This window comes from Myxine glutinosa, chromosome 1 (genome assembly GCF_964187855.1).
Source record: "Myxine glutinosa chromosome 1, kmMyxGlut1.1, whole genome shotgun sequence".
Classification (NCBI taxonomy): Eukaryota; Metazoa; Chordata; class Myxini; order Myxiniformes; family Myxinidae; genus Myxine; species Myxine glutinosa.
The window spans coordinates 151,175,618-151,199,877 of NC_136261.1; the positions used below are offsets into that span (position 1 = coordinate 151,175,618).

The 24,260-nt window shown below is 35.6% G+C and overlaps 13 non-coding genes across 13 annotated transcripts; all 13 read right to left on the minus strand.

The window, feature by feature from the left end:
* Positions 1–2,129: 2,129 nt before the first annotated feature.
* Positions 2,130–2,201, minus strand: TRNAC-GCA (transfer RNA cysteine (anticodon GCA)). The gene has a single exon. It is a non-coding gene; the product is annotated as a tRNA-Cys (tRNA).
* An 889-nt stretch (positions 2,202–3,090) lies between these two features.
* TRNAC-GCA (transfer RNA cysteine (anticodon GCA)) lies at positions 3,091–3,162 on the minus strand. Its single transcript has one exon. It is a non-coding gene; the product is annotated as a tRNA-Cys (tRNA).
* Positions 3,163–4,054: 892 nt separating this feature from the next.
* Positions 4,055–4,126, minus strand: TRNAC-GCA (transfer RNA cysteine (anticodon GCA)). The gene has a single exon. It is a non-coding gene; the product is annotated as a tRNA-Cys (tRNA).
* An 890-nt stretch (positions 4,127–5,016) lies between these two features.
* TRNAC-GCA (transfer RNA cysteine (anticodon GCA)) lies at positions 5,017–5,088 on the minus strand. Its single transcript has one exon. It is a non-coding gene; the product is annotated as a tRNA-Cys (tRNA).
* Positions 5,089–5,978: 890 nt separating this feature from the next.
* TRNAC-GCA (transfer RNA cysteine (anticodon GCA)) lies at positions 5,979–6,050 on the minus strand. The gene has a single exon. It is a non-coding gene; the product is annotated as a tRNA-Cys (tRNA).
* Positions 6,051–6,939: 889 nt separating this feature from the next.
* Positions 6,940–7,011, minus strand: TRNAC-GCA (transfer RNA cysteine (anticodon GCA)). The gene has a single exon. It is a non-coding gene; the product is annotated as a tRNA-Cys (tRNA).
* Positions 7,012–7,900: 889 nt separating this feature from the next.
* On the minus strand, positions 7,901–7,972 carry TRNAC-GCA (transfer RNA cysteine (anticodon GCA)). The gene has a single exon. It is a non-coding gene; the product is annotated as a tRNA-Cys (tRNA).
* An 889-nt stretch (positions 7,973–8,861) lies between these two features.
* On the minus strand, positions 8,862–8,933 carry TRNAC-GCA (transfer RNA cysteine (anticodon GCA)). The gene has a single exon. It is a non-coding gene; the product is annotated as a tRNA-Cys (tRNA).
* An 889-nt stretch (positions 8,934–9,822) lies between these two features.
* On the minus strand, positions 9,823–9,894 carry TRNAC-GCA (transfer RNA cysteine (anticodon GCA)). The gene has a single exon. It is a non-coding gene; the product is annotated as a tRNA-Cys (tRNA).
* A 1,874-nt stretch (positions 9,895–11,768) lies between these two features.
* On the minus strand, positions 11,769–11,840 carry TRNAC-GCA (transfer RNA cysteine (anticodon GCA)). The gene has a single exon. It is a non-coding gene; the product is annotated as a tRNA-Cys (tRNA).
* Positions 11,841–12,757: 917 nt separating this feature from the next.
* TRNAC-ACA (transfer RNA cysteine (anticodon ACA)) lies at positions 12,758–12,829 on the minus strand. The gene has a single exon. It is a non-coding gene; the product is annotated as a tRNA-Cys (tRNA).
* An 890-nt stretch (positions 12,830–13,719) lies between these two features.
* On the minus strand, positions 13,720–13,791 carry TRNAC-GCA (transfer RNA cysteine (anticodon GCA)). The gene has a single exon. It is a non-coding gene; the product is annotated as a tRNA-Cys (tRNA).
* Positions 13,792–14,681: 890 nt separating this feature from the next.
* On the minus strand, positions 14,682–14,753 carry TRNAC-GCA (transfer RNA cysteine (anticodon GCA)). Its single transcript has one exon. It is a non-coding gene; the product is annotated as a tRNA-Cys (tRNA).
* Between the last annotated feature and the right edge of the window lie 9,507 nt (positions 14,754–24,260).

Genomic DNA, 24,260 nt, shown 5'->3' on the forward strand with positions numbered 1-24,260 from the left:
CAGTGTCGCATCCAGTTAGAGCGTGGAACATTGGCAGTGCACGAGCCTTCTCTCGTCCCAATCCAGCTGCTATTTCGTGTGCTGCTAGGTATCGGAAACTCTGGCCTGTTCCGAATGCCAGCCACAGTTTGTCTTCTGGTTGCAACTCCTGTGCCAGGGACACTGCCAGCACCACAACATCGGTGTCTACAGTCCGGATGAGTATTGCATGGTGTCCATGCTGGACTGCGTGAGATGCATGCAGCAACATCCGACTGTCAGCCTCTTCATGGTTACATGGGGCGAGTGAGGTCAGATCTGGCAGTAGTGGCTTGCTGAGCACTGCCTCTCCATCAGTAATGACGAGTTGCTTGTCCTCCTGGTCAAACCATTCCATGAGAGCTGCTGAGAGGAACCTGAACAGCTCGGTCTTGTTGCTGTCCACTCGTAGGAAGTTCTGCCAGTTTCCTGGTATGGCTGCGGCAGCCACCACACGTCTCCGCACACCTTGTCCCCACTTTGCACGTGTACTACCTTTCAGTGAATCAGCAAGGTAAATATCCCAGACCAGATCCAGGCGTGACACTGTTTGCAGCTTCGTGGACATATATGGGATGAAGATCTGTTGTGCATACTCTTCAAAGGTCTTTGATGCAGCCGGCTTCAGCATCTGGACGATGGCTGCTCCATCAAGCACAATACAGGTCGTGACAGGAGTCTCTGTCTTTGCGTCCGAGACTTCTTCCAAGCATGTGAGGAGATCACTCTTGGTACCAGTGCAGAGGCTTCCACCATCAGACAATGCAGGAGGACATGCCTGATTCTCGTGACAAAAGAACTCCTCAAGGTTTCCATCCCTCATCTGGCAGCCAATGTACAGGCGTGCGAAGAGTTCACGGTCATTCTTGATGGAGGCGAGCTGTTGCTGACCTTTGCTCTGGCTTCTTGGAGTGGAAGTGCTGAACACCTTCAGCTTGTTACGAGGAATGGGTGCGTCCACTGCCTTTGTTCTGTCCAACAGACACTCTCTGGTGAAAGGCTCGAACTGCTCTTGGCCAATCCTCTTGGCATTCATCACGGTCTCCACAGCAGCAGGATCTGCGATCTCCTTTGTGTCCAGTTTGACTACATCCTGACTCTCCTCCTCGAATGGGTTGCCCATCTCCTCTATGACACCGACGAGAGAGCGAACATCTTTCACAAATGAGGCCTGTACACTTGGCGTCTGATCATGATGACGTGTGTCTGCTGTTTGCCGTCTCCAGTGTTGGTTCCCATCCTGGAATTCTTCGATCACCCTGGCAACTTCTGGTCCCGCAACCATCCAGCAACCAACTGGGGTTGGTCAAGGACTGGAGAAGGACAGTACACACCTTACTGGACCAGGCTAACTGAGGCAGCTCACAGCTGCATTGAGCTGGTTTCTTGCAAGTGCAAGAAAGGGTGTGTGAGGCGCTGCAAGTGCAAAAAGGCTGCCCTTCAGTGCACAGCCCTCTGTGTGTGTGAAGGGGACTGCACATGACGATGAGTCAACAACATACATGTACTTGTGGCAATGCTGAACTTGTTAACATGACACTGTTTATGTACACGTATCTTCAGTACCGGTATATACCTAGCCTCAGATACCAGTACACCTAGCCTCAAATACTAGACCATGTAGCATGTCAGTATTATACCTAAGACATTTACAGAACTAAGACATTCTTTTCAAAGTATTGTGTTGAATCCAATATTTGCCTAGATAATTTCCAAATAAAATTATATAACAGACTGTGATAGATAATATTAAGTTGAAATTGGTACCATTGGATTCCTTGCCCCCAAAAACATACATTTAGATACCAGAATCAAGTCAATAGCTGCATTACGTCCAGAGATAATAGCAAATGTAGATTTCAAGTGGCGGCCATTTTGAAATCCAATATGGCGGACATAAAGAGAGAATTTCAAGTGGCCCAATATCTGAAAATGTTCGCAACATATTAATGTACATTTGTGCCAAATTTGGTGCTTGTATCACAAAATGCACAACAGGTTTGCTATGCTGCTACACGAAGCCAACATCAACATTCATCAAAGATTTCACAAATACTCCTTTGAATTTGTTGAATTCCATGAGAATATTGTTATCAAAAAGTTGAGAATGAAGTGGACACTCAGATTCGAACTGAGGACATTTTAAACTGCAGTCAAATACTCTACCACTGAGCTATATCCCCCTCTTGATAAAAGAAAGTTCTACAAGCTTTTCATGAAGCAATCAGTGTGTACTTTCCTTTCTTTTGATTGTTTATTTTTTCCTTTTTGCTGGTTTCTTTGTTTCGCTTTCCCCATGATACTTTTCTTCCCTTTCAGTTGCTGAAAGTGCATTCTAAAGTTTATGCATTTCATTGAAATCATTTCCATTGCAAGATTTGGAGTTTAATGTTCATATTACTTTCATCTCCACAGCTGTCAAATTCTATTTTTATGTTCCCTTCATGGGAGATGAGTTTCTGAAAATTCCCACATTTATCCAAACAAATATGTGTTTTGGAAAATGTTTTCCTGATGAAAAAAAACGAGAAAAGATTTTACACCAGATACAGAATTACATCCACAGCAGTCACATTCTGTTTCTTTAACTGAAAATAAAATGTTGTGCTGCAAATGTGTTTTTGAGGAAGAAGTTCGCCAAACAATGACAAATTATTTCAATAAGCAGACTCCTCTGTTTTTTGTTTTTTTCCTTCTCCATCGTTGTCATTCAAAAATAACTGTTCTTCAAAATGCACACCAGTCTTTTGATGGACACATTGGCAATAAAGAGTGACATTTTCATGAAGAATACAAAAGTCTCGATTTAAAAATAAGCTGCTGTTGATATCTCAGCAAAAAAAAAGTCAAGTTGTCGACGTAAGAGTCTTTTAATAATTTGCATACAATTTGTTTTTAAATTATTTGCAAATACAAAGCTGCATTGCAATTCCAATTCTGCATATTCTTTCATTATTTATTTTGAAAAGGTGTTAAATGAAGCCAACATCAACATTCATCAAAGATTTCACAAATACTCCTTTGAATTTGTTGAATTTCATGAAAATATTGTTGTAATAAAGTTGAGAATGAAGGGGACACTCAGATTCGAACTGAGGACATTTTGAACTGCAGTCAAATACTCTACCACTGAGCTATATCCCTCATTATTAAAAAAAAATTTCTACAAGCTTTTCATGAAGCAATCAGTGTGTACTTTCCTTTCTTTTGATTGTTTATTTTTGCCTTTTTGCTGGTTTCTTTGTTTCGCTTTCCTCATGATACTTTTCTTCCCTTTCAGTTGCTGAAAGTGCATTCTAATGTGTATTCATTTCATTGAAATCATTTCCATTGCAAGATTTGGAGTTTAATGTTCATATTACTTTTATCTCCACAGCTGTCAAATTATATTATTATGTTCCCTGGATGGGAGATGAGTTTCTGAAAATTCCTTCCTTTATCCAAACAAATATGTGTTTTGGAAAATGTTTTCCTGATGAACAAAACCGAGGAAAGATGACACACCAGAGATACAGAATTACATCCACAGCAGTCACATTCTGTTTCTTTAACTCAAAATAAAATGTTGTGCTGCAAATGTGTTTTTGAGGAAGAAGTTCGCCAAACAATGACAAATTATTTCAATAAGCGGACTCATCTGTTTTGTTTTTTCTTCCCTTCTCCATCGTTGTCATTCAAAAATAATTGTTCTTCAAAATGCACACCAGTCTTTTGATGGACACATTGGCAATAATGAGTGACATTTTCAGGAAGAATACAAAAGTCTCGATTTAAAAATAAGCTGGTGTTGATATCTCATCAAAAAAAAGTCAAGTTGTCGACGTAAGAGTCTTTTAATAATTTGCATGCAATTTGTTTTTAAATTATTTGCAAATACAAAGCTGCATTGCAATTCAAATTCTGCATATTCTTTCATTATTTAATTTGAAAAGGTGTTAAATGAAGCCAACATCAACATTCATCACAGATTTCACAAATACTCCTTTGAATTTGTTGAATTCCATGAGAATATTGTTATCAAAAAAGTTGAGAATGAAGGGGACACTCAGATTCGAACTGAGGACATTTTGAACTGCAGTCAAATACTCTACCACTGAGCTATATCCCCTCATTAAAAAACGAAGAAGTTCTACAAGCTTTTCATGAAGCAATCAGTGTGTACTTTCCTTTCTTTTGATTGTTTATTTTTTCCTTTTTGCTGGTTTCTTTGTTTCGCTTTCCTCATGATACTTTTCTTCCCTTTCAGTTGCTGAAAGTGCATCTTAATGTGTATTCATTTCATTGAAATCATTTCCATTGCAAGACTTGGAGTTTTATGTTCATATTACTTTTATCTCCACAGCTGTCAAATTCTATTTTTATGTTCCCTGAATGGGAGATGAGTTTCTGAAAATTCCCACCTTTATCCAAACAAATATGTGTTTTGGAGAAATTTTTCCTGATGAAAAAAAACGAGAAAAGATTTTACACCAGATACAGAATTACATCCACAGCAGTCACATTCTGTTTCTTTAACTGAAAATAAAATGTTGTGCTGCAAATGTGTTTTTGAGGAAGAAGTTCGCCAAACAATGACAAATTATTTCAATAAGCGGACTCCTCTGTTTTGTTTTTTCTTCCCTTCTCCATCGATGTCATTCAAAAATAATTGCTCTTCAAAATGCACACCAGTCTTTTGATGGACACATTGGCAATAATGAGTGACATTTTCAGGAAGAATACAAAAGTCTCGATTTAAAAATAAGCTGCTGTTGATATCTCAGCAAAAAAAGTCAAGTTGTCGACGTAAGAGTCTTTGAATAATTTGCATAAAATTTGTTTTTAAATTATTTGCATAGACAAAGCTACATTGAAATTCATATTCTGCATATTCTTTCATTATTTATTTTGAAAAGGTGTTAAATGAAGCCAACATCAACATTCATCACAGATTTCACAAATACTCCTTTGAATTTGTTGAATTTCATGAAAATATTGTTCTCAAAAAGTTGAGAATGAAGGGGACACTCAGATTCGAACTGAGGACATTTTGAACTGCAGTCAAATGCTCTACCACTGAGCTATATCCCCTCATTATAAAGCTAAAAGTTGTATAAGCTTTTCATGAAGCAATCAGTGTGTACTTTCCTTTCTTTTTATTGTTTATTTTTGCCTTTTGGCTGGTTTCTTTGTTTCGCTTTCCTCATGATACTTTTCTTCCCTTTCAGTTGCTGAAAGTGCATTCTAATGTTTGTGCATTTCATTGCAATCATTTCCATTGCAAGATTTCGAGTTTAATGTTCATATTACTTTTATCTCCACAGCTGTCAAATTCTATTTTTATGTTCCCTTCACGGGAGATGAGTTTCTGAAAATTCCCACCTTTATCCAAACAAATATGTGTTTTGGAAAATGTTTTCCTGATGAAAAACAACGAGAAAAGATGATACACCAGAGATATAGAATTACATCCACAGCAGTCACATTCTGTTTTTTTAACTGAAAATAAAATGTTGTGCTGCAAATGTGTTTTTGAGGAAGAAGTTCGCCAAACAATGACAAATTATTTCAACAAGCGGACTCCTCTGTTTGTTTTTTCTTCCCTTCTCCATCGTTGTCATTCAAAAATAATTGCTCTTCAAAATGCACACCAGTCTTTTGATGGACACATTGGCAATAATGAGTGACATTTTCATGAAGAATACAAAAGTCTCCATTTAAAAATAAGCTGCTGTTGATATCTCAGCAAAAAAAAGTCAAGTTGTCGACGTAAGAGTCTTTTAATAATTTGCATACAATTTGTTTTTAAATTATTTGCAAATACAAAGCTACATTTCAATTCCAATTCTGCATATTCTTTCATTATTTATTTTGAAAAGGTGTTAAATGAAGCCAACATCAACATTCACCAAAGATTTCACAAACACTCCTTTGAATTTTTGAATTTCATGAAAATGTTGTTGTCAAGAAGTTGAAAATGGAGGGAACACTCAGATTCGAACCGAGGACATTTTAAACTGCAGTCAAATGCTCTACCACTGAGCTATATCCCCCTCTTGATAAAAGAAAGTTCTACAAGCTTTTCATGAAGCAATCAGTTTCTACTTTCCTTTTTTTTTCGTGTTTATTTTTGCCTTTTTGCTGGTTTCTTTGTTTCGTTTTCCTCATGATACTTTTCTTCCCTTTCAGTTGCTGAAAGTGCATTCTAATGTTTGTGCATTTCATTGAAATCATTTCCATTGCAAGATTTGGAGTTTAATGTTCATATTACTTTTATCTCCACAGCTGTCAAATTCTATTTTTATGTTAACTTCAAGGGAGATGAGTTTCTGAAAATTCCCACCTTTATCCAAACAAATATCTGTTTTGGAAAATGTTTTCCTGATGAAAAAAACCGAGAAAAGATGATACACCAGAGATACAAAATTACATCCACAGCAGTCACATTCTGTTTCTTTAACTCAAAATAAAATGTTGTGCTGCAAATGTGTTTTTGAGGAAGTTGGCCAAACAATGACAAATTATTTCAAAAAGCGGACTCTTCTGTTTTGTTTTTTCTTCCCTTCTCCATCGTTGTCATTCAAAAATAATTGTTCTTCAAAATGCACACCAGTCTTTTGATGGACACATTGGCAATAATGAGTGATATTTTCATGAAGAATATAAAAGTCTCGATTTAAAAATAAGCTGATGTTGATATCTCAGCAAAAAAAAAGTCAAGTTGTCGACGTAAGAGTCTTTTAATAATTTGCATGCAATTTGTTTTTAAATTATTTGCAAACACAAAGCTACATTGCAATTCATATTCTGCATATTCTTTCATTATTTATTTTGAAAAGGTGTTTAATGAAGCCAACATCACCATTCATCACAGATTTCACAAATACTCTTTTGAATTTGTTGAATTTCATGAAAATATTGTTGTCAAAAAGTTGAGAATGAAGGGGACACTCAGATTCGAACTGAGGACATTTTGAACTGCAGTCAAATGCTCCACCACTGAGCTATATCCCCTCTGCATAAAAATAAAATTTCTCAAGCTTTTTATGAAGCAATCAGTGTGTACTTTCTTTTCTCTTTATTGTTTATTTTTGCCTTTTGGCTGGTTTCTTTGTTTCGCTTTCCTCATGATACTTTTCTTCCCTTTCAGTTGCTGAAAGTGCATTCTAATGTTTGTGCATTTCATTGCAATCATTTCCATTGCAAGATTTCGAGTTTAATGTTCATATTACTTTTATCTCCACAGCTGTCAAATTCTATTTTTATGTTAACTTCACGGGAGATGAGTTTCTGAAAATTCCCACCTTTATCCAAACAAATATGTGTTTTGGAAAATGTTTTCCTGATGAAAAACAACGAGAAAAGATGATACACCAGAGATATAGAATTACATCCACAGCAGTCACATTCTGTTTTTTTAACTGAAAATAAAATGTTGTGCTGCAAATGTGTTTTTGAGGAAGAAGTCCACCAAACAATAACAAATTATTTCAACAAGCGGACTCCTCTGTTTGTTTTTTCTTCCCTTCTCCATCGTTGTCATTCAAAAATAATTGCTCTTCAAAATGCACACCAGTCTTTTGATGGACACATTGGCAATAATGAGTGACATTTTCATGAAGAATACAAAAGTCTCCATTTAAAAATAAGCTGCTGTTGATATCTCAGCAAAAAAAAGTCAAGTTGTCGACGTAAGAGTCTTTTAATAATTTGCATACAATTTGTTTTTAAATTATTTGCAAATACAAAGCTACATTTCAATTCCAATTCTGCATATTCTTTCATTATTTATTTTGAAAAGGTGTTAAATGAAGCCAACATCAACATTCACCAAAGATTTCACAAACACTCCTTTGAATTTTTGAATTTCATGAAAATATTGTTGTCAAGAAGTTGAAAATGGAGGGAACACTCAGATTCGAACCGAGGACATTTTAAACTGCAGTCAAATGCTCTACCACTGAGCTATATCCCCCTCTTGATAAAAGAAAGTTCTACAAGCTTTTCATGAAGCAATCAGTTTCTACTTTCCTTTTTTTTTCGTGTTTATTTTTGCCTTTTTGCTGGTTTCTTTGTTTCGTTTTCCTCATGATACTTTTCTTCCCTTTCAGTTGCTGAAAGTGCATTCTAATGTTTGTGCATTTCATTGAAATCATTTCCATTGCAAGATTTGGAGTTTAATGTTCATATTACTTTTATCTCCACAGCTGTCAAATTCTATTTTTATGTTCCCTGGATGGGAGATGAGTTTCTGAAAATTCCCACCTTTATCCAAACAAATATCTGTTTTGGAAAATGTTTTCCTGATGAAAAAAACCGAGAAAAGATGATACACCAGAGATACAAAATTACATCCACAGCAGTCACATTCTGTTTCTTTAACTCAAAATAAAATGTTGTGCTGCAAATGTGTTTTTGAGGAAGTTGGCCAAACAATGACAAATTATTTCAAAAAGCGGACTCTTCTGTTTTGTTTTTTCTTCCCTTCTCCATCGTTGTCATTCAAAAATAATTGTTCTTCAAAATGCACACCAGTCTTTTGATGGACACATTGGCAATAATGAGTGATATTTTCATGAAGAATATAAAAGTCTCGATTTAAAAATAAGCTGATGTTGATATCTCAGCAAAAAAAAAGTCAAGTTGTCGACGTAAGAGTCTTTTAATAATTTGCATGCAATTTGTTTTTAAATTATTTGCAAACACAAAGCTACATTGCAATTCATATTCTGCATATTCTTTCATTATTTATTTTGAAAAGGTGTTTAATGAAGCCAACATCACCATTCATCACAGATTTCACAAATACTCTTTTGAATTTGTTGAATTTCATGAAAATATTGTTGTCAAAAAGTTGAGAATGAAGGGGACACTCAGATTCGAACTGAGGACATTTTGAACTGCAGTCAAATGCTCCACCACTGAGCTATATCCCCTCTGCATAAAAATAAAATTTCTCAAGCTTTTTATGAAGCAATCAGTGTGTACTTTCTTTTCTCTTTATTGTTTATTTTTGCCTTTTGGCTGGTTTCTTTGTTTCGCTTTCCTCATGATACTTTTCTTCCCTTTCAGTTGCTGAAAGTGCATTCTAATGTTTGTGCATTTCATTGCAATCATTTCCATTGCAAGATTTCGAGTTTAATGTTCATATTACTTTTATCTCCACAGCTGTCAAATTCTATTTTTATGTTAACTTCACGGGAGATGAGTTTCTGAAAATTCCCACCTTTATCCAAACAAATATGTGTTTTGGAAAATGTTTTCCTGATGAAAAACAACGAGAAAAGATGATACACCAGAGATATAGAATTACATCCACAGCAGTCACATTCTGTTTTTTTAACTGAAAATAAAATGTTGTGCTGCAAATGTGTTTTTGAGGAAGAAGTCCACCAAACAATAACAAATTATTTCAACAAGCGGACTCCTCTGTTTGTTTTTTCTTCCCTTCTCCATCGTTGTCATTCAAAAATAATTGCTCTTCAAAATGCACACCAGTCTTTTGATGGACACATTGGCAATAATGAGTGACATTTTCATGAAGAATACAAAAGTCTCCATTTAAAAATAAGCTGCTGTTGATATCTCAGCAAAAAAAAGTCAAGTTGTCGACGTAAGAGTCTTTTAATAATTTGCATACAATTTGTTTTTAAATTATTTGCAAATACAAAGCTACATTTCAATTCCAATTCTGCATATTCTTTCATTATTTATTTTGAAAAGGTGTTAAATGAAGCCAACATCAACATTCACCAAAGATTTCACAAACACTCCTTTGAATTTTTGAATTTCATGAAAATATTGTTGTCAAGAAGTTGAAAATGGAGGGAACACTCAGATTCGAACCGAGGACATTTTAAACTGCAGTCAAATGCTCTACCACTGAGCTATATCCCCCTCTTGATAAAAGAAAGTTCTACAAGCTTTTCATGAAGCAATCAGTTTCTACTTTCCTTTTTTTTTCGTGTTTATTTTTGCCTTTTTGCTGGTTTCTTTGTTTCGTTTTCCTCATGATACTTTTCTTCCCTTTCAGTTGCTGAAAGTGCATTCTAATGTTTGTGCATTTCATTGAAATCATTTCCATTGCAAGATTTGGAGTTTAATGTTCATATTACTTTTATCTCCACAGCTGTCAAATTCTATTTTTATGTTAACTTCAAGGGAGATGAGTTTCTGAAAATTCCCACCTTTATCCAAACAAATATCTGTTTTGGAAAATGTTTTCCTGATGAAAAAAACCGAGAAAAGATGATACACCAGAGATACAAAATTACATCCACAGCAGTCACATTCTGTTTCTTTAACTCAAAATAAAATGTTGTGCTGCAAATGTGTTTTTGAGGAAGTTGGCCAAACAATGACAAATTATTTCAAAAAGCGGACTCTTCTGTTTTGTTTTTTCTTCCCTTCTCCATCGTTGTCATTCAAAAATAATTGTTCTTCAAAATGCACACCAGTCTTTTGATGGACACATTGGCAATAATGAGTGATATTTTCATGAAGAATATAAAAGTCTCGATTTAAAAATAAGCTGATGTTGATATCTCAGCAAAAAAAAAGTCAAGTTGTCGACGTAAGAGTCTTTTAATAATTTGCATGCAATTTGTTTTTAAATTATTTGCAAACACAAAGCTACATTGCAATTCATATTCTGCATATTCTTTCATTATTTATTTTGAAAAGGTGTTTAATGAAGCCAACATCAACATTCATCACAGATTTCACAAATACTCTTTTGAATTTGTTGAATTTCATGAAAATATTGTTGTCAAAAAGTTGAGAATGAAGGGGACACTCAGATTCGAACTGAGGACATTTTGAACTGCAGTCAAATGCTCCACCACTTAGCAAAATCCCCTCTGCATAAAAATAAAATTTCTCAAGCTTTTTATGAAGCAATCAGTGTGTACTTTCCTTTCTCTTTATTGTTTATTTTTGCCTTTTGGCTGGTTTCTTTGTTTCGCTTTCCTCATGATACTTTTCTTCCCTTTCAGTTGCTGAAAGTGCATTCTCATGTTTGTGCATTTCATTGAAATCATTTCCATTGCAAGATTTGGAGTTTAATGTCCATATTACTTTTATCTCCGCAGCTGTCAAATACTATTTTTATGTTTCCTTAATGGGAGATGAGTTTTTGAAAATTCCTTCCTTTGTCCAAACAAATATGTGTTTTGGAAAATGTTTTCCTGATGAAAAACAATGAGAAAGGATTACACACTGTGGATACACACTGTGGATGCTGTGGATGCAGCATGACATCCACAGCAGTCACATTCTGTTTCTTTAACTGAAAATAAAATGTTGTGCTGCAAATGTGTTTTTGAGGAAGAAGTTCGCCAAACAATGACAAATTATTTCAATAAGCGGACTCCTCTGTTTTTTTTTTTTTTCCTTCTCCATCGTTGTCATTCAAAAATAATTGTTCTTCAAAATGCACACCAGTCTTTTGATGGACACATTGGCAATAAAGAGTGACATTTTCATGAAGAATACAAAAGTCTCGATTTAAAAATAAGCTGCTGTTGATATCTCAGCAAAAAAAAAGTCAAGTTGTCGACGTAAGAGTCTTTTAATAATTTGCATACAATTTGTTTTTAAATTATTTGCAAATACAAAGCCACATTGCACTTCATATTCTGCATATTCTTTCATTATTTATTTTGAAAAGGTGTTAAATGAAGCCAACATCAACATTCATCAAAGATTTCACAAATACTCCTTTGAATTTGTTGAATTTCATGAAAATATTGTTGTAATAAAGTTGAGAATGAAGGGGACACTCAGATTCGAACTGAGGACATTTTGAACTGCAGTCAAATGCTCCACCACTGAGCTATATCCCTCATTATTAAAAAAATGTTTCTACAAGCTTTTCATGAAGCAATCAGTGTGTACTTTCCTTTCTTTTGATTGTTTATTTTTGCCTTTTTGCTGGTTTCTTTGTTTCGCTTTCCTCATGATACTTTTCTTCCCTTTCAGTTGCAGAAAGTGCATTCTAATGTGTCTTCATTTCATTGAAATCATTTCCATTGCAAGATTTGGAGTTTAATGTTCATATTACTTTTATCTCCACAGCTGTCAAAATCTATTATTATGTTCCCTGGATGGGAGATGAGTTTCTGAAAATTCCTTCCTTTATCCAAACAAATATGTGTTTTGGAAAATGTTTTCCTGATGAACAAAACCGAGGAAAGATGATACACCAGAGATACAGAATTACATCCACAGCAGTCACATTCTGTTTCTTTAACTCAAAATAAAATGTTGTGCTGCAAATGTGTTTTTGAGGAAGAAGTTCGCCAAACAATGACAAATTATTTCAATAAGCGGACTCATCTGTTTTGTTTTTTCTTCCCTTCTCCATCGTTGTCATTCAAAAATAATTGTTCTTCAAAATGCACACCAGTCTTTTGATGGACACATTGGCAATAACTAGGGCATGCCCGTACTATATATATGAGTGACATTTTCAGGAAGAATACAAAAGTCTCGATTTAAAAATAAGCTGGTGTTGATATCTCATCAAAAAAAAGTCAAGTTGTCGACGTAAGAGTCTTTTAATAATTTGCATGCAATTTGTTTTTAAATTATTTGCAAATACAAAGCTGCATTGCAATTCAAATTCTGCATATTCTTTCATTATTTAATTTGAAAAGGTGTTAAATGAAGCCAACATCAACATTCATCAAAGATTTCACAAATACTCCTTTGAATTTGTTGAATTCCATGAGAATATTGTTATCAAAAAAGTTGAGAACGAAGGGGACACTCAGATTCGAACTGAGGACATTTTGAACTGTAGTCAAATACTCTACCACTGAGCTATATCCCCTCATTAAAAAACGAAGAAGTTCTACAAGCTTTTCATGAAGCAATCAGTGTGTACTTTCCTTTCTTTTGATTGTTTATTTTTTCCTTTTTGCTGGTTTCTTTGTTTCGCTTTCCTCATGATACTTTTCTTCCCTTTCAGTTGCTGAAAGTGCATCTTAATGTGTATTCATTTCATTGAAATCATTTCCATTGCAAGACTTGGAGTTTTATGTTCATATTACTTTTATCTCCACAGCTGTCAAATTCTATTTTTATGTTCCCTGAATGGGAGATGAGTTTCTGAAAATTCCCACCTTTATCCAAACAAATATGTGTTTTGGAGAAATTTTTCCTGATGAAAAAAAACGAGAAAAGATTTTACACCAGATACAGAATTACATCCACAGCAGTCACATTCTGTTTCTTTAACTGAAAATAAAATGTTGTGCTGCAAATGTGTTTTTGAGGAAGAAGTTCGCCAAACAATGACAAATTATTTCAATAAGCGGACTCCTCTGTTTTGTTTTTTCTTCCCTTCTCCATCGATGTCATTCAAAAATAATTGCTCTTCAAAATGCACACCAGTCTTTTGATGGACACATTGGCAATAATGAGTGACATTTTCAGGAAGAATACAAAAGTCTCGATTTAAAAATAAGCTGCTGTTGATATCTCAGCAAAAAAAGTCAAGTTGTCGACATAAGAGTCTTTGAATAATTTGCATAAAATTTGTTTTTAAATTATTTGCATAGACAAAGCTACATTGAAATTCATATTCTGCATATTCTTTCATTATTTATTTTGAAAAGGTGTTAAATGAAGCCAACATCAACATTCATCACAGATTTCACAAATTCTCCTTTGAATTTGTTGAATTTCATGAAAATATTGTTCTCAAAAAGTTGAGAATGAAGGGGACACTCAGATTCGAACTGAGGACATTTTGAACTGCAGTCAAATGCTCTACCACTGAGCTATATCCCCTCATTATAAAACTAAAAGTTGTATAAGCTTTTCATGAAGCAATCAGTGTGTACTTTCCTTTCTTTTTATTGTTTATTTTTGCCTTTTGGCTGGTTTCTTTGTTTCGCTTTCCTCATGATACTTTTCTTCCCTTTCAGTTGCTGAAAGTGCATTCTAATGTTTGTGCATTTCATTGCAATCATTTCCATTGCAAGATTTCGAGTTTAATGTTCATATTACTTTTATCTCCACAGCTGTCAAATTCTATTTTTATGTTAACTTCACGGGAGATGAGTTTCTGAAAATTCCCACCTTTATCCAAACAAATATGTGTTTTGGAAAATGTTTTCCTGATGAAAAACAACGAGAAAAGATGATACACCAGAGATATAGAATTACATCCACAGCAGTCACATTCTGTTTTTTTAACTGAAAATAAAATGTTGTGCTGCAAATGTGTTTTTGAGGAAGAAGTCCACCAAACAATAACAAATTATTTCAACAAGCGGACTCCTCTGTTTGTTTTTTCTTCCCTTCTCCATCGTTGTCATTCAAAAATAATTGCTCTTCAAAATGCACACCAGTCTTTTGATGGACACATTGGCACTAATGAGTGACATTTTCATGAAGAATACAAAAGTCTCCATTTAAAAATAAGCTGCTGTTGATATCTCAGCAAAAAAAAGTCAAGTTGTCGACGTAAGAGTCTTTTAATAATTTGCATACAATTTGTTTTTAAATTATTTGCAAATACAAAGCTACATTTCAATTCCAATTCTGCATATTCTTTCATTATTTATTTTGAAAAGGTGTTAAATGAAGCCAACATCAACATTCACCAAAGATTTCACAAACACTCCTTTGAATTTTTGAATTTCATGAAAATGTTGTTGTCAAGAAGTTGAAAATGGAGGGAACACTCAGATTCGAACCGAGGACATTTTAAACTGCAGTCAAATGCTCTACCACTGAGCTATATCCCCCTCTTGATAAAAGAAAGTTCTACAAGCTTTTCATGAAGCAATCAGTTTCTACTTTCCTTTTTTTTTCGTGTTTATTTTTGCCTTTTTGCTGGTTTCTTTGTTTCGTTTTCCTCATGATACTTTTCTTCCCTTTCAGTTGCTGAAAGTGCATTCTAATGTTTGTGCATTTCATTGAAATCATTTCCATTGCAAGATTTGGAGTTTAATGTTCATATTACTTTTATCTCCACAGCTGTCAAATTCTATTTTTATGTTAACTTCAAGGGAGATGAGTTTCTGAAAATTCCCACCTTTATCCAAACAAATATCTGTTTTTGAAAATGTTTTCCTGATGAAAAAAACCGAGAAAAGATGATGCACCAGAGATACAAAATTACATCCGCAGCAGTCACATTCTGTTTCTTTAACTCAAAATAAAATGTTGTGCTGCAAATGTGTTTTTGAGGAAGTTGGCCAAACAATGACAAATTATTTCAAAAAGCGGACTCTTCTGTTTTGTTTTTTCTTCCCTTCTCCATCGTTGTCATTCAAAAATAATTGTTCTTCAAAATGCACACCAGTCTTTTGATGGACACATTGGCAATAATGAGTGATATTTTCATGAAGAATATAAAAGTCTCGATTTAAAAATAAGCTGATGTTGATATCTCAGCAAAAAAAAAGTCAAGTTGTCGACGTAAGAGTCTTTTAATAATTTGCATGCAATTTGTTTTTAAATTATTTGCAAACACAAAGCTACATTGCAATTCATATTCTGCATATTCTTTCATTATTTATTTTGAAAAGGTGTTTAATGAAGCTGTTGTAGAATTTGTGTATGACTCACAGGACTCCAATGACCGGACACAGGTTACAAAAGGTCTAGTTTATTAAACTGTATTCACTTCATCCAATTACCAAAATGATACCGCATAATATAATGGATCAGGTTAACTCTTTTCGCTGGTCCTTCTCGTTCATCCGACACTCCCGTTCGGTCAGCGCTTCACGTAGCAAGTACTCGTTCATTCCATCGTTCCGTCGGGCAGGGCTTCTGAGGACAAGTCTACTTTACTCAACGTTTGCTCTCGTTATATCGCCAAACTGGACTTAATCTCCTCTCCGCTAATGTCCCGAGGTCATGCATCGCACCGAGTCCTGGCATCAGCTCGCTCCCCTCCTGCTGTGATTTCCATTTACACAGCAGGGGGGGGGGGTGCTCTAGCCTGGGGCCTTGACCAGGTGTTTCAAGAGATTACATTGTTCATACACATTCTGACACTCATTTACAAACTCGTCTTTAACAGAGTTTGCATGTACAATGTATCTGCTTTGTTACCAGGTTAATTAATAAGTTACCAGGGCCAATCAATATGTTACACTGAGTTACACTTCCACAATTCCCTCATCTTTTTGTTTTTGTTTATATTAACCATTAATCTAAACATCAATATAAGTAAACAATCAATCACTACTAGTAAACATCATTACAAGTATAAGTAAATAATCAATCACTTTGGTAATCAAATTCCCTTAGGCATACACCGTCATCCTGCAAGAATCACAAAACATTTCGTTGGTCATTGACTTCTTCCATATCGTTCAATCTATTGCATTTGCATCACAAATATATTTTCAAAACAACACTTCACCATCACCAAGATACAACAATTTCACTTCATTTTCAAGTTTTGTACAGCATCTGCACCATCTGGCAAAAAACGTTTGCCTCCACACAAATGTTGACTTTGTTTGAAAGGAAGGGCTGATCACTTGTGTTTGAATCCAGGTATGAAACATTTTCTCCTAATGTCTTCATAGCTCCTGCACTACTTCGTGTAGGATTTCGCTGTTGTGGTAACACTGCGGAGTCATAGACTGACCCTTCTCTCCATGTAGCATTCTTGCCACTTTTTGCTGTGAACCATAATGATTCCTTGAACAAGGCCTTCACCCAGTTGTAGTCGACTTGCCTCCTCCCTCATTGTGAGTGGGCAGCAAGTATTGGTGTGACGTTGATTGGCCAGCAAGATGTGGAACAGGGATGCCGGATGCATCCACACTGATGTTGGGACCATGGTGTTCAGGTCATTCATGGTCCTTACCAGGAGCAACCAGCAGAATCGTGCACAGCTGTTGTGACAAGGGCACAGCCGTTTTTGCAGCTCCATGCTGGTTCCCCGGACGTTGGTGAAGTAATAACATATGTCCCCGCATTTCACAGAGGTTGCAGGTAAAATGTCGTTGTCCTGCAACTTCTGATGTGGTGAATGTTCGAAGTCTTCGAACAAGAGTAAGTGATCGCCTTTCTTTCATATGTTGCAGTGTGATCAGGCAAATGGTCACATAAATTTCCTTGGTGAAGGTAAGCATTCATCTCCAAGTTACACGGGAGAATGTCTTCATCATTCTTTGAGAAAGAGGGTGTATGCCACGATTAACTTCATTTTTTAGCCACAAATTTTCTTTCTCGAACTTCTTCCCAATTCCGTTAGCAATCCCTCCAAAATGTGATCTCGTCTTATCTTTATGCTCAGTCATATCTGAATCTGCTTTCCGCACACACTGAATCAGATAGGGTACATCTTACCATGAAATCAGCATAATCATGTATATCTTCCGACAGTTTCACATTCAACAATTTGTTGTTTTTCCTTAACTCAAAAAGTTATATTCATTTATATGCGTCACACAAATAATATTCAATCAGGTATGTATTTTATTACTAAACTAAGAATAGCATTGTATATGATTACAATCACAAACGGGAATACCTAATTCCCAACAACAATTTTCCCAAACCAACAAATTAAGCATAATGTATTATTACCATAATTCCTCTCCACTTTTTCTTTTCCCTCTTTTTTTTTTTTTTTTTTAACAGTGTGTCACTCGTGGTGATATGAGTTCATTGATATTGTAATTGACACAACTCATAACATTGTCGTTATGCCATTATCTTAATTCTACTGTTTATGTTGCCATAAAAGTCTTCCTTTTCTGGTTCCACATTTCTTTCCTCATTTGTCACTTCATGCGTTATCATCGTGTTGTTGGTTACCTTATTCAAACACACCGTCACTAAGGCTTTCAAGCAAGCCACCACTAAAACAATTGCCAATATAACTACTAAACCAACAAACAAGTCTGCTACTCCTTGTATATGTTCATACCTATGACATAGTTATATGTCGATGACATTTAACATTATATACCAAACTAACAAGCTTCCTAAAAGGTAAATAAAGAAAATCCCTTAATATGTAACATAATCAGATTATTTGTCTTACCCTGATCCCCCTATCTCCCGGGGTTGAACTCAATCCCCTGATCATGAGTGTAGTTGTGATACATTTTTTTTTTTTTTTTTTTCACTCATGCTGTATTAATATCAGTAGATAATTGTATGTCATGTAGGCAAATAAATGTCACTATTCCAAGTAGGAATATCACATGTTGAAAATGTAATGTTTATCAATGCAAGGGGTGTTAAAATGTAATTCAAATGACTGTAAATCACGACTATCATTTTTCTACCACTGAATGTTCTGCTGGGCTGCTAGGTGCAGCCTCATTTTCTGTGGGATCGTCCACCTTAGCCCCATGTGCTTGCTTGCAATGAGAGGCATGAATCCAACTTTCTATTTTGGGTCCATATTTGTTTCTATTCTTATCAATCTCCTATGGTTTATCAATTCGTTCCAAGATACCGCAACCAAAGGTTTTAACCAAAGCTCTACCAAACTATTTCCAATTTGAACAAAAATGCCAGTGAAACAATGATTCGAAGGATTAACTTCAAGGGGTCAATAAATTTATTCTATAGCCAGATCTAATTTTCCCATCCAATAGTTTGCCTTGCCACATGTCATATTATAACACCTTAATAAACCTTCGAAAAAATGTTTCCCATCTCAACAAATTTCCTTTTTTACAATTAGCCATGTGTAACTTACGTATTTAACTACAATTTCCTCTCAATTTGTTTGGCCTAACTGGCCGCAAAAGTGGCTGCCAGCATGCAGTACCGTTTTTTATCTACCAAGGAAGTGTTCCACACAAGACCTCTACCAAAATGTTGTTTGTAAAAACAAATCTGGGATTTCTGATTACATGGATGCACACTCTCAGGACATTTTCAGGCTGCTGTTAACAATCCACTACGATGACTTAATTCCTTTACCCACAATCAAATAATTAGTACAAATTGAGGATATTATCCCTATCACATTCTTTTATAGATTCATTATGTTGGATCTAATTTTTTCCAATAATTTTCCACTGCTGTAAGGCGGAACAATAGCTCTCATAAGTCTTAGTAATATCGTACTTAATTTGCCCAGCAGAGAATAATTTATTTACTATCCTTTCTCATCTGTTAACCAGTGACTTTGTTTAAACTCCAGAACTGAAAACCCACAATAGTTCAAACCAGCAAAATTTTCTTTACTCTTTTCCCATATCATCTATGCCTAAAACACATCCATACATACAGCACAATTTATATGCTGATAAAATTCAAGTTTATATATATAAAATCCATGAGCAGAGTATTCTGGGAAGTCAGTGTAAGACCTCTCCCAAATTTGGATGATTTTGTACTTCCTCATTTCCTTTTATGAAGCTCATATCCATAAATAGATGTTATTCTCATATACATTCTATCAAAAATGGAATCCCAAAATTACTCACAATTTTACTATTAATTAATGGCTGCTCATAACCCAGCACATCAAATTTTTTATATTCCATTTCCCTTGACAAAAGAGATAATGTTCATAATCAAATTATATTTCTATTTTATTTTACGGATTCTCTGGATATTCAATCCCATCCACATATCCCAATCCCATCCACATATAACTATCCATTTCCAGACAGGCACACTGTCGGTGTCAACAATCTTGTAAGATTGATACACAAAAACACACACACACATGCATTATGCATATTTGTTTGCGTTGGAACCATTATTTACAGATCAGATGGGTGTCAATTTTATTTCAATTTCATAAAATTTGTCAATCAAATTCAAAATGCTTATAGACAAATGAACCAAAAGTCCATTCTTAGAAAACCTTTATGATGTCAAATTGAAATTACCCTTTCTGCCTTCACAATAATCTATCCAAATTTTGACTACACACCCATTTGCATGTCAGTCGACCATTGACCTATCAATTGTGCGGAACAATAGTCCGAAATTCCCACCTGATCATCATGTGACTCTTGTTACTTGGTTTGCCAACAATTGCAACGCAATTGTTCCAAACTTTGTAAATTTAAAATTGCTGTGCCCAAAATAGAAGATCCAATTTTGGCATTTGATCAATTAATTATTAATTTGTTAACAAGCAAAAAGAAAAATGAATCATTCTTGCTCTGAAAACTTTTCAGACACAAGAATCATCGACAGTTATTCATGTTTGTCCAGTAATCTAATTTGTTGAGGCCAATCGTCATTTGGGATTTGTCGCAATGAAGGCCTAATCATTGTCTGAGGTATCGGTCAGCACTGGTACCCTTGATCTTGGTTTCTTTGTCCTTGGTTTCTTTGTCCTTGGTTTCCCTGTCGAAATTGTCTTCTGCTCAGATATGGGCATCTCCTTATCCAGTGTCCCATCTCTCCACAGTTGAAGCACCGGCTTCTGTCGTTACCTGGGCTGTGCACCTGTGCACTTGTATTGCTGGGCTGCATCTCTACATCCCTGAGTTGCCACTGCAATCTCTCGTTATCTCCTGAAACACGAAAAAATTCTCTGTACCGTCCTTTTTGGGGAGACAACTGGAAATCAGATGGGACAACTGTCACTTTCATTCCTAATTTCGAGGGCAGTTGTGCATTTGTCTCCTCCACTGTATCCTGTATCCTTTTTATTTTAAATTCTACATCCGTTATCTGTTCTTGCTGTTCCCGTTGTCTGGATTCACCATCCCAAAGATGGAATGCAAGCCAGTCTACCGTTAGATTCTGTCTCTTCCTGGCTTTCAATCTTTGTTCCAATCTTTCCAATCGACTTCGCTCGAATGTACCATCTCTTGGAAACTCCTCATCATGTCCCTTTGTCCACAAATACCAATTCTCGACCTGCCTTATAGCTTCGGCACCATAACGGTCGTACATATGATGTGTACAAGTACCTTTTTGTGGAATTTCTGGTTGTCCTTGTGTATTCTTGCAGGCTCCATTTCCCATTCTGCCTTTTATCAAAGTAGCGTTGGATGTGTTGTAGCTTGTTCCAGGTTCCTCTAAAGCTTCACTCGTACCTCCAGGAAGGATCTCTCCACCTGTTCACACGGTGATTTCCAGAGAATCTCCCTCAGCTGTGGCTTTTGCACAATCCAATCTCACAGATCAGTATTTGCAAATGAGCCGGAGGGTCAGTATGAAATGGGTGAATCCTCAGGTGTCCGCTCTGTTTGACGGGGAAATCACACAATGGTAACCGCACATATATATCTGTATATAAACTCACCACCTTGCTCAATTTTCCCAGGTTGTCTCCACATTGATAATATCTCGCAAATATATCAAAGCTTCTTTCTTGAGACCGCATTTTCATCAATCAAACAATCAATATATTCAATTCAATTTATTCAGTTCAATTTATGCAATTAAATTCAATCAATTAGATTCAATCAATTAACAATTCAATCAATTATTCAATTTCAATTAATTCATCAATATTCATCAATAAATCAAATTAATCATTTTGGATGTCTCCTTGCATAAGCCCTTTCCCCAATGATGTCAGGACAGGTCCATCCATTGACTGAGATCGAATTTCATCGGTCGTCACCTCAGATTCGTACCTCATGTCAATTGATGAATCACCGTCCTGTCCTAGGGTCATATCTGACATATTTTCCCATTTTGCCTGGTCTCCACAAATTTTCTTTGCAACCACTAAAGGCAACTCATCCTTCATTCGTGAGACAGCCAAAATGGATGGCAGATATTAAAGTTCTTTGGGAAAAATATCTCATCATTTTCCTTTTAATAGTACCCAAAATCTCTTGGCAATTTAAATTTCGTAAAACTCCTGAAATAAGACTGTAAAATTCCTTCAATCATGCTAAATTTTGAAGCTCCATCGCTTGTAACACCCAATTTATCCCATAGGGCTTGAAAGTTCTTTCCCAAGTTCATGCAATCATTCTGCATTTGAACCCTATGATATCATTCATAATAATCATCATGATTTTATAGTCATGGTCATATCATAATCATCTATTTAAAACGAACATTTCCTTTATCACCACAGTTATGTGGTATAATCAACAATAGAATAAAACTGTACATAGCAACAGGCTACCTCATGGCCACTTAGTATACCTATTGACAATAAGTCATAACAGTATCGAATAATCATTGAACAATTCAAAAATCGCTTCCACTGCTCCAGCCGCAGCATTCGTCATTTTGTCTGCTCATCCGCATGACCAAAACGAAATAAAAGGAGCTCAACCATTACACAGCGCTTTTAATGGCGCATGCCATAGAAACTCAACGCAATTTCGACTCGGCCAGAAAACGAGCAAATTTTGCAGGATGTTAACTGGAATTAGTCGTGAAAATATATCCAAAATACACAAAAATACACACCCACAAAAATAAACAACAAACCCAAACAAACCCAAGGTCGACCCTCTTACACAGTAAATTACATCATTTCAGCATCGTATTGATTGCTGAAATATTCCAGGGTTTATACATACCTTAAAAGAGGTATGCGTGGTGTTGCCCCCTCCCACGTTTATTCCAGGGTTTATACACACCTTAAAAGAGGTATGCGTGGTGTTGCCCCCTCCCACTTTTAATTCCTCATTAAATTCCTTATTAAATTACTTATTAAATTACTCATTAAATTACTCATTAAATTACTCATTAAATTACTCATTAAATTACTCATTAAATTACTCATTAAATTACTCATTAAATTACTCATTAAATTACTCATTAAATTACTCATTAAATTACTCATTAAATTACTCACATAGTTTCAGCATTGTATTGATTGCTGAAATATTCCAGGGTTTATACACACCTTAAAAGAGGTATGCGTGGTGTTGCCCCCTCCCACGTTTATTCCAGGGTTTATACACACCTTAAAAGAGGTATGCGTGGTGTTGCCCCCTCCCACTTTTAATTACTCATTACATCGTTTCCATTAAAAAAAACATCGCTTCTACTGCTCCAGCTGCAGCATTTGTCACTTTGTTTGCTCATCCGCATGACCAAACCGAAATAAAAGGAGCTCAACCATTACACAGCGCTTTTAATGGCGCATGCCATAGAAACTCAACGCAATTTCGACTCGGCCAGCAAACGAGCAAATTTTGCAGGATGTTAACTGGAATTAGTCGTGAAAATATATCCAAAATACACAAAAATACACACCCACACAAATAAACAACATTTATTCCGTTCAACAGAACAAACATTTCCTCTATCATGACATGCATGTCTTCAACATTATATGACCAAGAGAAAAAGTAAAATTAATTAAAAACTGCGGGCAGTGATGATCCGGGGACCATACCGCTCCATCCTGATTGGACGAGTGCGTGCTAGAGTCGTTAACAACGACAGTCCAGATCCGATTGTTCAAAATTTCAACTCAATCGATCGAAAAATGAACGCAGGGATGCATTTTAAAGGTGCAGTGGCACTAACTGAGTTGCCACGAATATGGCCACGAAATTGCCAATATGGCCATCACAAAATATTTTCCTTAATCAATTGGCTCATAGCATAACCAATCTGCAAGTATTTCATCCGAAGATGTATCTCTCAGGAATTTTAATTAAATAAGTCATTTATAAATCAACGAGTTAATTTATTAAATGATTAATCAATAAATCAATATTTTCCTTGACAGCCACATCACTTGGTCAGTGTCATGTCCAAATATCAGCTTCCTTACTCAAAAGGTGCCTGAGTTAATGTAATGTAATTACTGTAATAAGATTACTGCAATTACTGTAATGATTACTGTAATTACTGTAATTACCGGAACTGTAATTACTGTAATTACCTCAGGTAATTACTGTAATGTAATTACTGTAATGTAATAAGAAATGTAATTAATTAAATAAGTACGGGTTCCAACAACAAGTTCCAACAACAAGTTCCAACAACAAGTTCCAACAGCAAGTTCCAACAACAAGTTCCAACAAGTTCCAACAGCAAGTTCCAACAGCAAGTTCCAACAACAAGTTCCAACAAGTTCCAACAACAAGTTCCAACAGCAAGTTCCAACAACAAGTTCCAACAACAAGTTCCAACAGCAAGTTCCAACAGCAAGTTCCAACAACAAGTTCCAACAAGTTCCAACAGCAAGTTCCAACAGCAAGTTCCAACAACAAGTTCCAACAACAAGTTCCAACAGCAAGTTCCAACAGCAAGTTCCAACAACAAGTTCCAACAACAAGTTCCAACAAGTTCCAACAAGTGCCAACAGCAAGTTCCAACAACAAGTTCCAACAACAAGTTCCAACAAGTTCCAACAGCAAGTTCCAACAGCA